Genomic DNA, 19,783 nt, shown 5'->3' with positions numbered 1-19,783 from the left:
TGATTTATATATCAATACTGCAGATGACAAGTAAAAATACTTCTCTTGCCCTCAGTCTGCGAATTAAAAGTTGTGATGTGTAGTTTTTCTTTGACCTCTCTAACTGAACGTATTAGACCTACTGCTCTTCACAGTGGGTCCTCAGGACCACCTGTGCCACTGTAGTCTCTGCTGTGGATTTACAGTCAGCAGTAAGACTGTGTGTTAGAATCAGGGTTAGAGCCCAGGTGTCCTGCTGCTTGGAGACATACACTTAACAGGGCAGGCAACATAGCTTCACCATGAATTCCTTAGTTCAAAACACGCACACAAGGAATGAGCATGCTGCATGCCAAAGGTATAATTTTGGGTAAACTGTTTGCACTGTCTTTGAGGGGTCAGGATAGAGGGCATTGTCCTCAGTTTCTTTCTACAGTGGTATAGAATCATAGAATGTTTTGGGTTGGAAAGGACCTTAAGATCATCTAGTTCCAATCCCCTCCCAGGGGCACAGATGCCTCACGCTAGACCATGTCACCCAAGACTCTGTCCAACCTTGCCTTGAACACTGCCAGGAATGGAGCATTTACCACTTCTTTGGGCAACCTGTTCCAGTGCCTCACCACCCCCACAGTAACGAACTTCTTCCTTATATCTAACCTGAATTTCCCCTGTTTAAGTTTGAACCCATCACCCCTTGTCCTGTCGCTACAGTCCCTGATGAAGAGTCCCTCTCCGGCATTCTTATGGGCCCCCTTCAGACAGTGGAAGGCTGCTATGAGGTCTCCACGCAGCCTTCTCTTCTTCAGGCTGAACAGCCCCAACTTTCTCAGCGTGTCTTCATACAGGAGGTGCTCTTGCCCCTTGACCATCCTTGTGGCTTCTTCTGGACTTGCTCCAACAGCTCCATGTCCTTCTTATATAGAAGACACCAGAACTGTACACAATATTCCAAGTGAGGTCTCATGAGAGCAGAGTAGAGGGACAGGATCACCACCTTTGACCTGTTAATCACGCTCCTTTTGATGCAGCCCAGGACATGTTTGGTTTCTGCTCTGCGAGCGCACGCTGAAGGCAACTCATGTTAAGTTTCCCATCAACCAATACCCCAAAGTCCTTCTCCTCAGGGCTGATATCAATCTAATCTCTGTCCAGCCTCTATTTGTGCTTGGGATTGCACCAACTCAGGTGCCGGACCTTGCACTTTGCACTGTTGAACTTCATGAGCGTCCAGGTCCTTCTGGATGGCATCCCTTCCCTCCAGCGTATCAACTCAACCACACAGCTTAGTGTCATTGGCAAACTTGCTGAGGGCAAGTTTAGGTAAATCAATCCCACTGCCCATGTCACTGACTAAGATGTTGAACAGGATCGGTCCCAACACCAACCCCTGAGGGACACCGCTTGTTACTGGTCTCCAATTGGACATCGAGCCGTTGACCACAACTCTTTGCATGCGGCCATCCAGCCAATTCCTTATCCACCGGGTGATCCATCCATCAAATTGATGACTCTCCAGTTTAAAGACAAGGATGTCATGCAGGACAGTGTTGAATACTTTGCACAGGTCCAGGTAGACGACATCAACTGCTCTGCCCCTATGCATCAGTTCTATAGCCCCATCAAGGAGGGCCACCAAATTGGTCAGGTCAGGCATGATTTCCTCTTAGTGAAGCCATGTTGGCTGTCACCAACCATTTTGTTGTTTTTCATGTGCCTTAGCGTGCTTTCTAGGAAAATCTGATCCATGATCCTGCCAGACACAGAGGTGAGACTGACTGGACTGTAATTCCTTGGGTACAGTGGACGATCTCTCTCTTCCCCCGGTCTTTAGCATTTATACCTGCATGAAAAAGTATTATGTGTTCTTTTTAAAGCCCTGAACAAAGGTGAGGGATGGAGGCATATAAAAAGATCAATTTTGCATTATTGCATTACCTACTGTTTCTCTGCATGAGGGTTTTATAACATAAGTCATTTATTTGATTGCTAGGTATGCTTAAAGTGGTTGGCCAGAAAGCTTTGAACTTCACTGAAGTACAAAAAGCAAGCTGTTCATTTAATCAGCACATTTAATTCATCCTGCTTTGCATGCTGCGCCACACTGTCTTCTTTCCATATAAGGATTCTGTGGTATCTTCCTGCAGCACCCCTGCCTCTCTTCTGAAAGCAGCCAAAGATGGCTTTGTGCACATTGCTTGTGTATGCTATAGGCCCAACTCCTTTTTGGTGTGCAATGTAGCAGCTACCTCCTTCTCATATATCTCTTCTCTTCAGGTGAGTTGTTTATATTCAAGTTGTTTTGTTGTTTGGTTTGGGGTTTTTTTTACACACTGTCTGAGAGCATGTTCTTAATTTAGCTTGCTTTTGTATATTTATTTTTGCTCTGTGTCACTAAGTAGGAAGTGAATCAGCAAACCGAGTTTTGGTTATGCTAAGGATTTATATAATTTATAGGTGTCTTCTGCCTTTAGACATTTCTTTTTGTTTAATATTGGTTATTCATTACATTTCTCTCTAAGCAGCCATTGTTTAGAATCCAATGAGGGTTTTCTAATACTATGCAAAAATTTTAGAAAAACCTTCAAGGCAAAATTGAGGATAGGGATTTTCTAATTTAGCAATCATATTGTATTAACAAAAATACATCATATTTGTCCTGAGCTGTAGTAAGATTAGGGCTATTTGTTTTTTCCTCTCAGACTCGCTCACTCACATACATTATATAAATATGTAGCATGCAATTTACAACAAATTGATAGGACCTTTTATGTCACTTTCGGTGTTCTCTATTTTTATCCATTTTACCTTCTTATTCTGAACCATTTAAGGAGAGTGTGGCACTTCAGCCTTCAGAGATTATCTGCCACAAACATTAGAAAAGATACTTAATTATCCCTTAGCATCTGTTCTTGCATAGCCCACTTTACTTAACTGGACGGATTTTAGATAACATAATTTTTTCTCAGTCACATCCTTTCTTCCATTCTAAGTCCTTCCTCTGCCAGATGTCCAGAGCTAAAATTTATGAAATTATTGATCTACTCATCAATAATTTAATAAACAAATGACAAATGGGAAAAGAAAATATAGATTTAAACCTTGTTGTCTAAATTCTCTTCTTCTGTGTGGAAGATTGAAGCTATCAATGCTCATTTGGTGGTCATGGGATTGCCATGTGAAGCACTAGGTCCATGGGACAAGCCCTGTTTCTTTGGAAGCTCTCTGCATGATTCCTGGGGGACCCTGTGGCCCTCAAGATAAAGAGAGCAGTGCAGTTGTGTTGCAGTTCATTCTGCTTCCCCTCCCAAACCTCCCACATCTGTCCTGTAAGTTGGCCTTGGATTGCATACATTCCTTTTTATGGACTGTCTATCTGAGAGATAGTCATCGTTTGTGTCTTCGCACGTAAGTCCTGATGAGACTGAACCACCTGCTCGAAATTTCTTCTTTTTTTTTCTTTTTTTCCCCTGTTACTAGAGCACCATTGACCTTCTCTTTACCAATTGCTAGGTCCAGCTGGCAGTTCCCCACTCTGCAAGTCCACAATCCACAGTACAAAAGCCTACTTACAAAGGACACCTCACGTCAGTGAGAAGAGCTATCAGTAAATTCTTCACGTTAGCTAGCAATCTGGAGATGGCCTTTTAGATGGCAAATCTTGGGAAGAAGGATCTACACTCAGACCACACTGAAACTTGGCAGAGCTAGGAACTAACTCTTAAATTCCTATTGTGACTTTGACTGTCAGCCCTCATACCGATAGGGTTAGATGAGCTCAGAGCAGCCCACATGGCTAAGAAGACAATGAGGGCTACCTGAAGTTTCAGAGGTCTAAAGGCTTTATACCCAGTGATTTCTTGCTCTAGTCCCATCAGATGCTGACAAAGACATGTATAAATGAAGCCAGCTTTGCTGTAACCTTTAATTCAGCTGTGAACAATAGAGATCTCACTTTAAAATGGTGCTATGCAGAATTTAGTTTCAGTGAAAGCCAGGAATTTTCCTAGATGAAGACAGTAATGGCCTCTCTTTGTTGTGGGACCCAGTGGTTAGTATTATCAGGCTTTTCAGATACATTACTCCTTCCTTTTAGTCTTTCTTGCTCTGCTGATGAAAACACATGGTTATTTTCCAAATACTCTTATAGTCCATCATAAGTGCCATTCACAGACAAATGGTCAGATGAATAATTCTGCTCCCCGTGGACTTTCTAATAGGCCTTTCTGACCTACCGCTAGCAGCAGTGAGTGAGGCTGTTAGTAGCACTTGTGTTTCTGGTTCACTGTGCATACAAGAAGTAGCATTCCTTTTGTCTTAATTGTCAAGAGTTTTAACATGATTGGAGTTTTACCTTTTTGAGAAAACAATGAATGCTGAGATTCTGCATAGCAAATTGAAGCTTTAGAAACAGGGACTGGAGTACTGCCTCTTGAGTAGTGCTCACAGGCTTGATATAGCTGATCTAAACTCAATGGAAGAAATGAGGTTTGTTTACTTCAGTATGTTCTGTTTCTTTTTCTTTTCTCTCCAGCCCCTCACCACCCACCCTGATCTGTTTTGTGGCAATTGGATTAGTTTGTGGGTTTGCAAAAAAGAAAAAAGAATTTGCCTTCTTGAATAGATGTGATTACATTTGGGTGTGTTTAGTGCTTATTTTACAGCTCATTCTGGACATAGTTAGATGGTTCATACAGAGCTAATCACTGCAGCATTTAGGATTCTCACAGGGAATTCTTACTGATTGTAAGTGATCCACAGAATCCCATTTTTCTAATTAAGTTAGAGTATCTCTCAGCACCTGACCTGTGAGAAATATAAGTCCCTGCACCCACTGTCCTTCTGTCTCCAGGCTGGTGTTTCTACACGTCTCTAATGATGAGGAAAAGGCAAAGATGGTCCTACAGCTTGGTCCATGGTCAGGATTATATCCATAGGCATTCCATATGATCAAGGAGCGTCACATTGGCGTTTCTCATCTGCTCAGCCTAGAAAATGTGCCCAGACCTCCTCAGAATTCTTCATGTCCATCCATCAGGTGTTTTTTACCACTTGCCTTGGGGATACTTGGTTTAGACCGAAACCGTATGAACGAATATGAGGGGAATAACACTCTGTTCACAGCACAGATGAAAGAAGAAAGATGAAAGAGGTCCTCTGCTCCTTCTGAGAAAGAAATCAGACAATGAAGACTATAAATGAAAGGAGGAAAGGAAGCTGAATGACAGGAGATGGTGCCATCTTGCCCCAGACTGTAACCCTTCTGTAGTTCTGCAATACACACACAGGTGTACTCAGCTCACAGACTGTGTCCTCACAGTCTGCCATGAGCCAAGTCCTGTGTTTTTCCTTTGTGAATTACAAATAGTAAACATGCCTTGAGGGATCACCCTTGTTAGAATTGTTTCATAACAGCAAAGCTTATGTAAGTTCACTAGCTAAATTTTCTCCTGAGTGTTACAGCTCCACAGAAATCTTTTTTCTGTATGAGATAAGTCTGTTTGGATGTTTGCTAGTTGATATCTGTAAAGTAGAGGTGTACGGGGGTAGCCTTCACCTGATACTGTTATTCTGTAGACAAATCTCAGTCTATTAGTGAGTTCTGCAACCCTGGAGACCTTGACAACATCCAAAGCTGCGGGTGAGACTCCTCAGAATAAATTCAGCTGATATATTGCAGACATCCATATCCAAATGAAGTGCATGAGGATCCCTTCTAGTCAATAGCAAGAAACAGACACTTTTCACTCATTACTCATCTCATTCTAAAGTAGTTGTCTAAAATAGACCAGATGAATTGCACTGAAAAAGACCTCTGCCAGCCCATCTGTGTCAGAGCTGTGAAGAGTTCTGAGTCTTAACCTATCTTGGCTCTGCCAAGAGGAAACTTTAATGGGGATGTGGTTATGTGGTGAAAAGTTTTACTGTTTTATTTTTATTTGCTATAGGATCAAAGTTGGCAGTGCATGATAGTTTATTACATTACAGGGCAAAATACCACTTCGTTGATATAGTTATGTTCACACTGGAAACACTTTCTAGTAAAGTGCAGTCATTTACTCTACTCCATGCCTTATAAAGATCTGCTATCCAGCTCATTCATTCATACTTGTTTGCAATGGTAGGCTTTCATTTCTGAAACAGTGTATAGGAAATATTTTATTCTCTTGATTTCCCAATACATTACTTCACTCTACATTCTACAATCCACAATTCCAGAGAATTTAGTAAGAAGTTCCCTAAAATACGGATATCCTGTTATCAGATACTTGCCCTATATATTGCAAATATGAATCTGAACCCATGCTCTGGGGATACAGAAAAATTTCACTGGTGAACTTTTGATTTTGTGATGCTTGCCCTTACAAGCTTTCCATCCAAAGATTATTGTCTACCCAAGCACTTGTTTAATCCACAGAGTTACGTCCTCCGAGAGGAGGAGACAGTTTTGTCTACCTGCTGAAGTCAGTGATGAAGTGTCAATAAGACAATATTAACTACTTTTTTATTACTGGAGAGAAGCTGCAATCTTAAAAATGTGTTAGCTAACATTGTTTAAACAGTATGCCTTAAAGTGCTCACAGGCAGAGTGAGATGAACTTCAGCTTATGAAAGTTCAAGATGAGCTCTAGGAGAGGTTAGTTGTATCATATTGAAATGCCACTATGTTCAGTATTCCAAAGTGTTAGGAAGTTTTATATCTAATCTCCAAATTTTTTAATAAAAAGTTGTATTCATGCCTGCATATGTTGTCACCATACTCAGGATTTTCTTTTAAATCTGGCTTCTGGGGTCAGGGACAAGCACTCTACTTTTGTTTTAAGATTGCGATAAAAAACAAAATTCAAGTATATAATAGGTAGGACTTGAGGGGCAAATATATATATGTGTATGTATATATAAATATGTATATATATGTATATATAAATACAGTCTTTTTTATTTCTGAATCAGGTAGCAGCACTACTGACATTCTGAATGAATACTCAGCTTTTTCATATTTTATAACCTTTTTTCTTACTTTAGTTTTAATCCTAGAAATAAAATCCAAAGTCTAAGGCCTCCTGTCATCCTCTCTGAGTCAGCGGAAACAAACCTGCAGTTTACGTGCTTGCAGGGTGAGTCAGCAAGACAATCCTGCCCCCCTGTGCCAGGCAGGATGTAGACAGTGAAATGGTTTTTACTGTTGTCTTTGCCTCCTGGCAGCCCTCACAAACTGAATTACGATCAGCAGTATCCCAAAAGCAAAGCATAGCCAGACTAATTCGCAGTTTATCTTCAGGACCTCAAAGAAACACAAAACCCTAAAAGTTACAATTGTACAACATCTGATTAAACAGTGTCAGTAAACAGTGCGATTAAGGTAGCTGCCATTTTGCCAGTCCAGTTTCAGGTGTCCATGAAAAAAAGAAGCACAAGTGTTCACATGAAAACTAAGCCACACATATCCTTACTCAAAATTTCAGACCTCAAATCTCTTGTGCTTGCAAGTGTACAGCCACATAGGACATTACCTCTAAAGAGGTACTGGTGCAAGGTGCAAGGATTGGTGGAAACACATTTCTATGCCTGGGGTTCAAGTATAGCTCTGAATGTTTCCTTTGCTCTGCTTCCAGGAGATTACAAGATACTGGTAGGATTTATGCCAATTCTGGTTTAAAATTTACTATTACGGAAATAACGTATCCTTGATGTTTCAGTAAAACAATGCTATCTTACCAACAAGAAGTAAAGTGTCTCACATGATAGCCCCAACACATGGCTTGCAAGCTGGATGAATCCTTAATAAGGACAGTTCATGATAATTTATCACAGGTGGCTTCAATGACCTAGTAAGCTTTTTCAGTGATTAAAATTAGGTCTGATTGTTTTAACCCCTTCATTAAAACATGAACACAGGCATTTCAGAACACAATATGTGTGTATATAGGACTGAGTTGTTTGTGAAAAACGAGAAAAATAACCCAAAATGATCTAACAAGATCAAACATAAGAGAAAAAATAGCAGAATTGATTTAAACTTGAAAAAAAGAAAGTTAAAACAATAGAAAAGAAATAAAATCCAAACCAGTGAATTTGAGAAGTGAGAGAAACTTGGAAGGCATTCCTGGCGAAACAGGCAGAAAGGGATTAGCAGTCACAAACAGGCAATGAATTTCATAATGAGATATGACAGTAAAAATTCATGGACAATCCAGAATTCCAGAGAATTGTTTAATAAGAAGATCTGTAAAATAGGGACATCCTGTTACCAGATACTTGCCATATATATTGCAAATATGAATCTGGATTTGCTATTTGAAAGAGAAAAAGGAAAATAAATAACTGTGTGACCCAGATAAATTATAGCTAACAGAACTATCAACATTATTACAAACCAGAATAACTTGACTGCAATTATAAAAGCTTTGCTACTTCCAAAAATGCTATTGCTGTGCAGGTGCATTTCAAGGCTGAAGGCAAAAGGCTAATAGATGACCCCAGAAGAGCATAAGAGGCTCTTCAGCAGGGAGTATAGTGTAGTCCAGGGTTAAGGGAGTGTTGCTAGTGCAGTGAAGAGGGAAATATTAGATATGAGCATGTAGGACCGAAAGGACTACAAGCATCAGTATTGCTTGCTTAACTGAAAGCACATCACTGTGAGAAAGAAAAATAGCAAATGTGAGGCCATGTACATATGTATCTGTGTCTGTTTCCTTATATATATCTATATGCATATATATATATGTGAATAAAAAATGGAAAGCAAAAAATATATTTTAAGTAACAGCAAATTTCTCATTTACTTAAAAGCGTAACGTGTTCAAACAGATGCTGTTGTTGCTTTAGTAAATTACTTCAGTACTCCCTTATTTCACAGCTATGTTTTTCAGATAACCAGAGTTAGGATCAGCTATATTGATTAGGATCATTACCCAGAGTTCCAGTAGCAGTCTGTGCAATCAACATAAATTGGTGATAAATAGGATCATTCATTTGGAAGCGATAGTCAGAAGATGTGCAAGTGCAGACTGTATGTTGCCTTCTATTGTTTCCATTAATATTATTTTCCTGTAAATACTTTTTTCCATTTCCTTTCAAACTCTATTTTTTGATAATTTTGTGCACTGTGCATGTGTAGTATTAGCTTTGAAGGATGATATTTTAATGGTGGTTTCTCAGCGGGGAGAAAATTAAAATGTACAGCCTTTTGTCTGTGTGGTGAGTTGCTAAATCACTTCCCACAGAATGACACAGCTTGCGGCATTATACATGACATAAAAACTCTTCATTAACATGTGTCGTTACTGTGTCCCTCTGTGAAAAATGTGTTATGTCAGTTGGTCTGTTCATAAGTAAACCTTGTTGTAGGCGAAGATTTTGTACTCCTGTGAATAAGAATTAAATATTGAAATGTATATATATAGTTATATCATGACACAAGATGCAAGGAAGTAGTTTGGAAGGTCTCTCTGCCCTCAATGTCTAGCATGTTATTTGTTGCCTCTTCTCCACTGTCTGTGTAAACATCTGTTCAACTTTCCTAAGCAAAAACCCTGAAAAAGAAGTATATATGATACATCAGAAAAGGAATGAAATACAGTTGACTTTGACATGGAATTTACTTTCTTATATTAATTCTGCACACCCTTAGTCAAAAATCTACCTTGCTGAGCAGTAGATCAGGAGCTTCCATACAAGTCATCTGCCTCCATGACGAAAAAGCACCCAGGGTGTGCAATATCATGGTAGCATACTGTGTATGGGGACCTTACTCTGCCTAGGGCTGTTTTTCAACTTACTGCTAGCTGTTTAAGCGTCTGTTGTGGTGTGCTGTCTGTGCAGGTACAAGAAAACACATCAACTGGTGGGCTTTTCTTCCAAAGAGATGGCCATCAGGGCCCAGGCACAGGAGTTACTGTGGGGAAGGGATATGGAGTATAATACTAACTCTGAGCACAGTCTTCTTTATTTATTTATTTGTTTGTTTGTTTGTTTGTCTATTTAAATGTAATAAGTGCATAGTTGGGCTTCTGCTACGTTGATTCTGGAAAGTAGTTTCAATGTGTATTTGGCAGATAGGAAGAAAGTAGGATGCAGAGATTGCGCCAAAGATGCAAAAATTAATGACATCTGCAACGTGATTAGTACAAATTAAGTGTGCCCTGCAGGCTTCTGGTCCTTCACTGTAGCTCCAAGTAAAGGAACATACATAAGAATTACAGTTTGAACATTAATATCTTTTGCCCACAATATATTGATTTGATACCATATACCATTATCAAGTGGATTTGCATTTTAGTGTCAGAAACTAATCTTCTGACAACATCAGACACTTGTACTCATATTTGAAACAACACTGCACAGATATGGCACCAAGTCTACTTCATGAACTATTAAGAAAAATATTTGTATATTATATTAAAAATGGAATGTCATTCAATAAAATACTCAGCAGAGGATTCTTTTTTTGCATACTTCTTTGTGCAAGATAAGAAGAGATAGAAATGGTTGATTAGAAAGAAAATTCTCATTGATGAATCTCTGTGATGCCTGCCTCTCATCTTAGGTACCACACACAATTACATAGCTATCAATGCCATGTCAGGTTTTACTTCATTGTGTTAAATGCAGACCCAGATTAGATATTATTGAGCAAGCATATACTTCCTCATTACAATTATGGTAATGCATTATCACTGAGATACTTACATAAGAATAGATGTCGTAAATACACAGAGAATATTAGCTCTTACATCTTTAGGTATTCTCTCCTTTCTCTCTTTTTTCTTTTTTTTTTTTTTTTTGGGTGACTAAACTACTTGCAAAATTATATGTCATATTCCTCACATAATGTTATAAAAATGTATATATTAGCAATTAGCTCAGTTTTACCCTCCAGAAGAACTGGACTCATTTTGATTATCCTTATAACCTGTCAAAATTGAAATGTAGCTGTTGTTTTTTGAAAATGAAGTTATGGCCTGTGAAACTTGTAGCAGAGTTTTCTGTTCAGGTAAATTTATTTTCCTTAAAGTAGACACAGTTCCTACTAGAACAATGAAAGACTGTGATGCAGCAGGTAATATGCATTTTGACTAGCCTTCTGGCTGAAAATGAACCAGAAATTTGTTAGTATCACACCAGTCATGCAGCTTCTGCATCATTGATTTATCTTCCTCCAAGGGAAGGTTAAAGCTGTAGCCTTTCATTGCATGGTGCGCGCTCTTTTGCTCTGCACAAGGAAGATAAAGCCTGTCAGAAGGAAGTGGTGAGTCGTTGGTATTCTTCTGGTTTCTTCAATATCAGCTTATTTCACAATCATAAGGCATTTTCCAATTCATTTGCCCTTCAATCCAGAGAGAAAACATAATATTGTACAAACAATAACTGACACATCAAATACAGTCAGTACTGGCCAATATTCATATATCACAGTCTGTTGCAAGAATGTAGGGGCTTGTATATCCCATTTTTTCTACTACATCCCCTTCTCTCAAGATCCTTTCCCTTGCTGCTTTGTGATACTGAAGATGGAAGAAATTTATTTTGTTAATTTTTCCCCTTCTTTGTCCCCCTCTATCCATATTCAATACTACTGTATTGCTAGGTCATCTTAGTCTGTTCTCTTATCATATGTTAAAAAGCACTTGCAGTCAGCAGGTGCTGGTACCATCATTGAAAATATGCATCACAAACTCAGTATACATCATCTATTCTGAATAGAAGTGGAGAGACTCGGTCACCCCCTAGATTTTAGTCCTTCTCTCAATGAGAAGGACTGAGGTGCAGTTTCCCTGTTCTTGTCACAAATTCATCTATCTCAGCTTTCTATTTCAATAATTATTTCCTTTGTTGATTGCTTTTCTTGGTCTTCACTAATTGCTTCAATAATTATAAAGGGCTTCATGAATGCAAGAGGTAAAAGAATTTGTATTAGCCATAATCGCTGAGCTTTTATGGCCCTCAGCTGGAGTGTGCCAGAATGATTAAATGAATAGAACTAGTTTGAGTTTAAAATCTGCAAATATCCAGATCTTTCTCATCAGAAAGGGAGAAAAGATCCTGAGCTGTTTCTCAAACCTCTGTTTCTCAGGGCTTTGTATGCCCCCAGCTGCTCACCACTTCAACAAATATCTGGCAAATGTTAAGATCTGATTTTTATTATTATTGATGTTATTACTAATTATTTCTAGTATATTCCTGCTATGCCAGTAACCATAGCCACAAAAAGTCTATTATTCAAGTACTGCAGAGCTCTTCTGCCTTGGTTTTGCTCAGTGCTTCGTATTCTTAACCTCATCACTGTCTTCAAAATCCCAACCAAAAAGTTGAGCTGGGTTTTTTGGTTGGTAGGTTCATACATTTTGGATGGCTCATCTCCTGCTAACGGTGGATTATTTATTGGAGAACAGATGGAAAGCCTGAGGCCACCACTCTTCCTGCCCCTCCCTGCAGCAGGGTCTGAGCACCAAATGCAGAGCACCTGGTACAAAGCCAGCTTCCAAATGGCCATCACGACTGAGCATTGCAGTCATTTAATTTGCTGAATAGAATAATCCTATATGGGCCCCATCTCCATCATATCCCCCAAAGTGGGATAGAGAGAAGAGGTGGAAAAACTTCAAGATAGAGGGGCATTCATAAGGCAAATAACCTATCACGATTGCTGGGAATAATAAGAGTTTAGGAGACATATAGGAGGGCATGGGGAAACAAATGGAGCAAATGGTACACACAGAAGTATAGAAGATACTTGGTAGGATGAGGGAGACCTCAGACTCACTCTATCGAAAAGATGGCTTTAATGGGGAGAGTGCCAGAGTTCCTAACAGACAGGGAGGGTGGGAAAGGGCTCCTGACACAACCCCATCCCCTGAAAAGATGGGAATAACAGCTTTCCTTTGCCATCCCAGTCTGTGTCGGGGGTGGACAGGGCTTTGCCATACCTTCCCACATCAGAAGATGGGGACTGGAGCAAGGGTGGAAAGATACCCTCAATTACAGAAGGAAAATTATGTCTCTTGAAAATGCTGGAAAGCCAGCCTTCCTGCTCAGAAGTGCATTTGACACGCTCACTTGCAACTAAAGGGAGGAATTTCAACTGGCAGCACTGAATGCTTTTGGGCACACATCCAAATTCAGCTGTTTCTTGACACACACCCTCACCAGTTACTTAAATAAATGGAGAAAGTTTTAGAATGGGATCCACCCCAAATCTTGTCACTACACTGCGACCTCTGATCAGCTAATGGGCTTTGGCGGCACCATGCTATAGACAGAGATAGGAGAATCTTAAGGATCAAACAGTGAACTCAACAGTAACTTCAAAAAATAAAAAAAAAAGGTTTTGGTAGAGATTTTGTTAAGTTGGTTTTGGGTTGGTTTGGGTTTCATTTTTGCTTTGTTGTTTTTTCTTTGTTTTTCTGGTAAGATGATAACAGTTATGGTTGGACTTGATGATCTTAAAGGTCTTTTCTAACCTAGTGATTCTATGACTGATTCCATGATGCACTCCAGTTAATTGTGTACTCCTTTCTGAAACCAGAACATCAGCAGTACAACATGTTCCTGAACTTGGTGAAATAAACATTGTACTCAGGAGTGTTTTCATTAGGGTGCTTCTCTGCTGTCAGTGCATTTGACATACTACATAATTCATCTAAAAAGCTCTCTGGCACTAGAGCTTTGTACTTCTAGGGATGACAGGCATCCTTAGAGGGCTCTAGGTCCAAACAGTGGTGTGTAGATTGCAGCTGGCTCTAAAAGTTCATATTCCTGATATATTTACTGTATGGGCAAATCTCTATAGAATATATTTGTTTGCTATCCTTGCTGTCTGTGGGTGAGAATATACTAGAGACAATTCCAGGTTAGATTAATGTTTGTTCTGGACATATATGAGTCAGTGAGAAAGTGATCTTCTGGAGATATATTCAGAGTGAACCCTAAGGCATACCAACAAATGAGTGCAACCTGAAATGTATTGAGTACAGCAAGGGGCAAGTTTGGCTTCTGTAGCAGTTTCTCCAAGGTATATCAGCCTGGTGTAGCTGATATATGCTCCTTAGGGAAAATATATCACGCTGGATCTGACAGCTAAAGAGAGGCAAGGCATGCTGTGCCTCCACTCAGCACAGAGGCTAGAGATGTACTCCCAGTAGGCACATGCACACAACATGCACATCTACAACACATATATACACATATATATACATGGCCAGCCACACACATCACAGACACAGAGAGTGCTCCCATGAACACAAACAGCATCAACAGCCTCAGTCTCAGTCTGCTCCCCCCCCGGCAGAGCACCATGGAGGTCCATTAGTGAGGATATATATCTGTGTAGACACATGCAGCATGGGTCCCTCCATCAGCTGGGTTTATACACTCAGTCTGTCCAGTAGCTGCCCCTGGATCCCATTCTCCTCAGTTGCTGGCATCTGGACATAAAAGACTCCAGTGTGGACCCATGGCAATGGGTTTCACGCCTGAACAGTGGGGCTAGGGCTCTCCTGGGACAGCCCTGTGAGGGGCCTCGATGTGATGTTCCTTCTTCTGAGTCCTTAATTTGGGTTGTCATCTGCCTTTGTGACCCTATGCTCCTCTGGGCTTGTGGATGTGGGCATTTGACAGTTTGATGGCTCCTGAGACAGACCTGGAAGCATCCAGGGCCAGGATATTATTTGGGCTCTTCCAGTGCCATTGTGTCTCTAAGCTTCTTTGGGCTTTTATCACAAAATGTAATGTGAACTGTCTAGTTTCCACAATGGTAACATCACACCATTGCTCCTATGTTGTTCTGTGCTAGGCATTTTGGCTTCTAGCATGTCAGCTACCTCAGCCAGCTGGGGCTACATATTTCTGAACACTACTCCATCATGCTGTGCAATACTCCTATAAGCTGCCCACATGAGCACACATAGACACCCTGACATTGTTGCCTGGACAATTGTTTGAAGCTTTGCATGTTCAGAGATGCAGGGTCACACTGCTGCTCAAACAAGGTCACCTTGAGCACATTGCTCAGGATTGTGTCCAGGCAGCTTTTGAATATCTCCAGGGAAGGAGACTCCACAGCCTTTCTGGACTCTATTCCAATGCTCAGTCACCCTCACAGTGAAGAAGTTCTTCCTCACGTTCAGGTGGAACATCCTGTATTTTAGTCCATGCCCCTTGCCTCTCATCCTATCACCTGGTGCCACCAAGAAGAGTCTGTTCCCATCCTCTTGATACCCTCCCTTCAGATCCTTACCCACACCGGTCAGATCTCCCCTGAGCTGGACAGGCCCTGCTCCCTTCCTTATAGGAGAGATGCTCCAGACCCTGAATCATTCTAGCAGCCTTTCGCTGGACTTGCTCCAGGAGCTCCATGCCTCTCTTGTACTGGGGAGCCCAGATCTGGACACAGCACTTCAGGTGTGGCCTCCCCAGGGCTGAGAGGCAGGATCACGTCCCCTGACGTGCTGCAATGTTCTTCCTAACACAGCCCAGGATATCACTGGCCTTCTTGGCCACAGGGACACATGGCTGGTTCATGGACAACTGTTGTCCACCAGGACCCCCAGGTTCCTCTCCACAGAGCTGCTTTCCAGCAGGTCAGCCCCTAACCTGCACTGGTGCATAGGGTTATTCTTGACCTGGTGCAGGACCCTGCACTTGCCCCCTCAGGGGGCACCAGTAGTTACAGATCTCCAACTAGATTCTGTGTCACTGATCACAGCCCTCTGAGACCTGCCATTCAGCCAGTTCTCCACCTCACCATCTGCTTGTCCAGCCAGCGCTTCGTGAGCTTGCCTATGAGGATGTCATGGGAGACAGTGTCAAAAGCTTTGCTGAAGTCCAGGTAGAAAACATCCATTGCTGTCCCCCGATCTATCCAGCCACTTGTGGCATATTAGAAGGCAAACAGGTTGGTTAAACATGATTTCTCTTTGATGAATCTATACTGACTACTCTTGATCACCTTCTTGTCTTCCATGTGCTTAGAGATGGCTTCCAGAATGAGCCATTCCACCACCTTTTCAGGGATTGAGGTGAGACTGAGTGGCCTGTACATGTATCCATTTAAGCTTGTACTTAATCTTTTCCCAAAAGATAATGTGCTGTAACATTACCTACTGCTTCCTCTCTATCATAAAGATGCATTTCACTATGCTTGGTTATAACCAGAATTGAATTTTTTTTTTTTTTTTACTTGAAGGGGTTTAGAGCATGATAATAGTGTCTTTGGTCTTTATAATGGTATGTTCACCATTTTAAGCATTGTAATATTCACTTTGAAACTTGTGTGCTCATGAGAGGTGAAGTAACAGTGGGTAGCTTTGCCTAGGAAACACTGGTTTTATTCTCTTCTTCAGTAAATGACAGTGTCATAAGTGGCAGCAATACAAAATCTCATTATATCCTATTAAATTAAAAAGCAATATTTTCAGAAGAATATTTTGTGAATTAACAAGTATTACAAGGCATTTCCTAGGAGCAGAACCAGGTAGCGTGGTAGTACTGAAGCAGTGTGCATCCAGACATATGCCAGAGTGAACTGTTTTATTTCGCCTTTCCTTTAGGGTTCATTCAAACGAAGGATTTTTGTGTTCAAAACACAAAAGCATGTTTTAAGCATTTTTTTCACATAGTATTTCATTCCATCAAACAAAGTAAAAAATCCTCTGTATTATCTTTTACAGTCTTCTGTCATAATAGTCCAAAACTCTTTTGGAGATTTACTTTTGTAACTTTACAGTACTCTAAACCAGGAGTGGAAAATAGATACAGAACTGTTTAGTTAGCACTCAGCAAATGCTCTTTTCAGACAAGGAATACAGCAGAATCACAGCACAGGGAGAACAAGTCTTGCGTTGATCACTGAAAGTAATGGATCATTGAACTCTGCATTAATCTGCTCCTCTGGTGTCTATACATTATAAAAATTCAAGCATGTTGCAGATTGCCTGCCTACCATACAACTAGAATGTGAAAGATTTACAGGGTAAATTACTATTGACATACACCAGGTCACTGAGACTAAACAAGAACTGCTGTATTTAGCTTGCTTACTGCAAACATTAGTTTCCCTTTTCATGTCTTCAATCTTCCTGAGGCTAAAGTTCTTTACAAGGACAATGGTTTGTGTTTTGGATTAATCAGAAGCCTCGGTCATTTGAAAGGTCATATATGCAAGGAACGGCAAAATCTCTTTTTTAAATGACCTGTGTGTTGGCCTTTGTGGAGAATTATGGGAATCAAAATCTACAGAAGCCATTAATGGAAATGTATGTCTACAAGGAAACATGACAGTGATAATCCTATTAAATTCTTCGAATCTAAGCTCCTATTTATGTGGGGTTGGGTGGGGATACATTTGGCTGATTTTCATAGTCAGTTGTATTCTTGCACTATGCAAAACATAAGCCTTTGGAATTGTAATCAAGGACAAGATCTCTTGTTGCTTAAAAAAAGTCTTTATAAGTAGAAGATGAGACATAAGCAAACCAGATGATAGAAAAATTCTAAGAATAAAGTAAGTTGCTTTGGGAATGATAAGCATTTGAATGCACATAGTTCATAGAATGGAAAATCATGTCTGACTGCAGTAAAATGAAAGGGATTACATTCATGAGCAAAGAAACTCATATAAGGCTCTGGAGCAAGAGTCTGAAAAACAAGACTGCATGAATTCTCTTTATACTGGTGTGATGATATTTCTTCAGGTTGTATGTGTTCATCAATTTCTTATATTTCACCTTTGCAGAGTACGCACGTAATTCCTTCTGCAAAGCTTAATATTTTTACTGTGTATTTTGCTTTGAAACATTTTCAATTTCCTGCTGACATAAGAGGAATGAATTGATCCTCAACTCATAACTGTTCAAAGCTAAGCTCTTTTAGAGACCTTAATGGACTAACATCCTCTGACGCTTGAGCTACTCGTATTTGCAAAGTTGCTATGGTGACAAATGAGGTTCTGGTTAAAAAAAATAGTAATAATTCTATTTTGCTTAACCACAAATTCCGGAAGAACTCAGTATGGTTCCAAGAGAACATTTCTGACAAAATGAATGCACAGTGCCCTTTCCTTCTGAGCAGTCGTATTTTTAGTAAAATTTAAGTCTACAGGGTGCTTTGGTTACAGTACCTTATGACGGCTTACTCAAATTATTATCAACCATATTTAAAATAGCACAGTGTTCGTTTCTTGAAGGAAAGATCAGGGATTGCTCAAGGGAACAATGTGTAGCACTAAATGCCTGGGGCTTGCTTCAATTCCCTTTTCCTCCTTCTGGTGAAGTAAAACAACCTTAAAGACAGTGTGATCCTTCACCTTCAATTCCTCTGCCTGGCACTGCAAACCCATCACAAATGGCTTAAAGGTGCTTCGAATTATGCAGGGGGCTCTGGCCCTATGGGCAATGGCACTGAGCCCAGGGTTACAAAGATAGCTGTAGCAGTTTTTGCCCATGTTCATCCCTCTGGTCTGGCAAAGTAAGCAAAGCCGGCTGAGGAGATTTGATCCATTTTCTGTCTCTCAACATCATTAAATTTTTTGTGCATGGAACATTTTTCAGCAGGGATCTGAATATGTAGTAAAAACCGCTGTTACAAGAAGGGATCATTAGTGAACTTAGCACCCACACAGACCAGCTTCCAAAACAGGTGACAGATTTTTGAAGCCATTTCATATTTTCTCACAGATACCTAGGGCCCTGATACACAACAGGATTCCCTTCCAGGGCACTCTCTCCTAAACGTGTAGCAGGTCAGTTGCTATTTCAGTGCAGTTTTTCTAAGCACCCTGTATTGTTCAAAAAGGGGGGGAGAGATGCTTTACATAATTTTCTCTCTCAGTTGATCATATAGGGACAGAAAAGATACTAATATCTTACAGTTATTAAGCAGTTGACTGAGCAGTTGGCTTAGAGCCTAACGCCAGACACAGTCACAAGTGCAAGGCAAAGTTTAAATGCTTAGAGTAAGCTTGCTTCACCCTGAGTTACCTTCCAGAGCAGCTACTGCTCTCTGTTAGAAGGTGGTAGCCAGCAGAATCACTCTGGCTGAGCCTGGAGCCAGGACATGGAGTTTTCCTTCCTGCAGAGCAGGTCTGACTATCAGCAGAATGGTGGCAGTCAGCAAATGAGGAGTGCCTCAAGTGTGCTCCCAAGCTGCCCATTAACTGAGTTTCATTCAAATTGCAGAAGAGCAGTATTTTACTCTGTCCGTGGTAGGGTTGTTGGAACTAGATGATCTTTAAGGTCCCTTCAAACCCAAAGCGTTCTATGATTCTAACAGAGCTTTCTACAGTAAGCTGTTTCACCACCCCTACTGACGGTCCCAGCGTGTTTCAAGGCCTAAGATACGCGAATTCAGCTGTAGTCATGGTTAGCACTTGTATAATTTGAATGGGAGGTAAATCAAAATTCAAACTCAGCCCCTGCCTGTGGCTTAATGCACAATGTAAACATTGCTGTCATCCTGGCAGGTCAAAGACCTATATCAGAACATGCTGGAGAGAAGCAACAGAAGGAAGACAAAATGGTTTTGAAATTTTGCTGATAAATTTAGTTTCTGATTTTTAAAAACTGAAAGATGAGAAATGAATAAGCTGTTGATTTTATTTCAAATCTCTGCTTTTAAGGTTTGCATTAAAATGTGAAAATACTTATTTTAATTGTGTGGGAGAAAGTGTTACCGCTTCCTTCTAAAAATACAGGAAAAATGTTGATAGCAGGAGAAAATATTGAAGAACTGCTTTGTTTTAACATGCAAAAGTAATACCTGTGATTATATTATTCCTGAAATAACAATTCCTGACAGATAGTCCTTA

The 19,783-nt window shown here is 40.4% G+C and overlaps 1 protein-coding gene across 4 annotated transcripts in view; it reads left to right on the top strand.

The window, feature by feature from the left end:
- RAB3C (RAB3C, member RAS oncogene family) overlaps positions 1-19,783 on the top strand; it is a 129,696-nt gene that overhangs the window by 90,002 nt on the left and 19,911 nt on the right. The gene's annotated exons all lie outside the window — the stretch shown is intronic.

The sequence above is a fragment of the Strigops habroptila genome, chromosome Z (genome assembly GCF_004027225.2).
Source record: "Strigops habroptila isolate Jane chromosome Z, bStrHab1.2.pri, whole genome shotgun sequence".
NCBI lineage: Eukaryota > Metazoa > Chordata > Aves > Psittaciformes > Psittacidae > Strigops > Strigops habroptila.
This window is presented reverse-complemented; position numbering and strand designations above follow the sequence as displayed.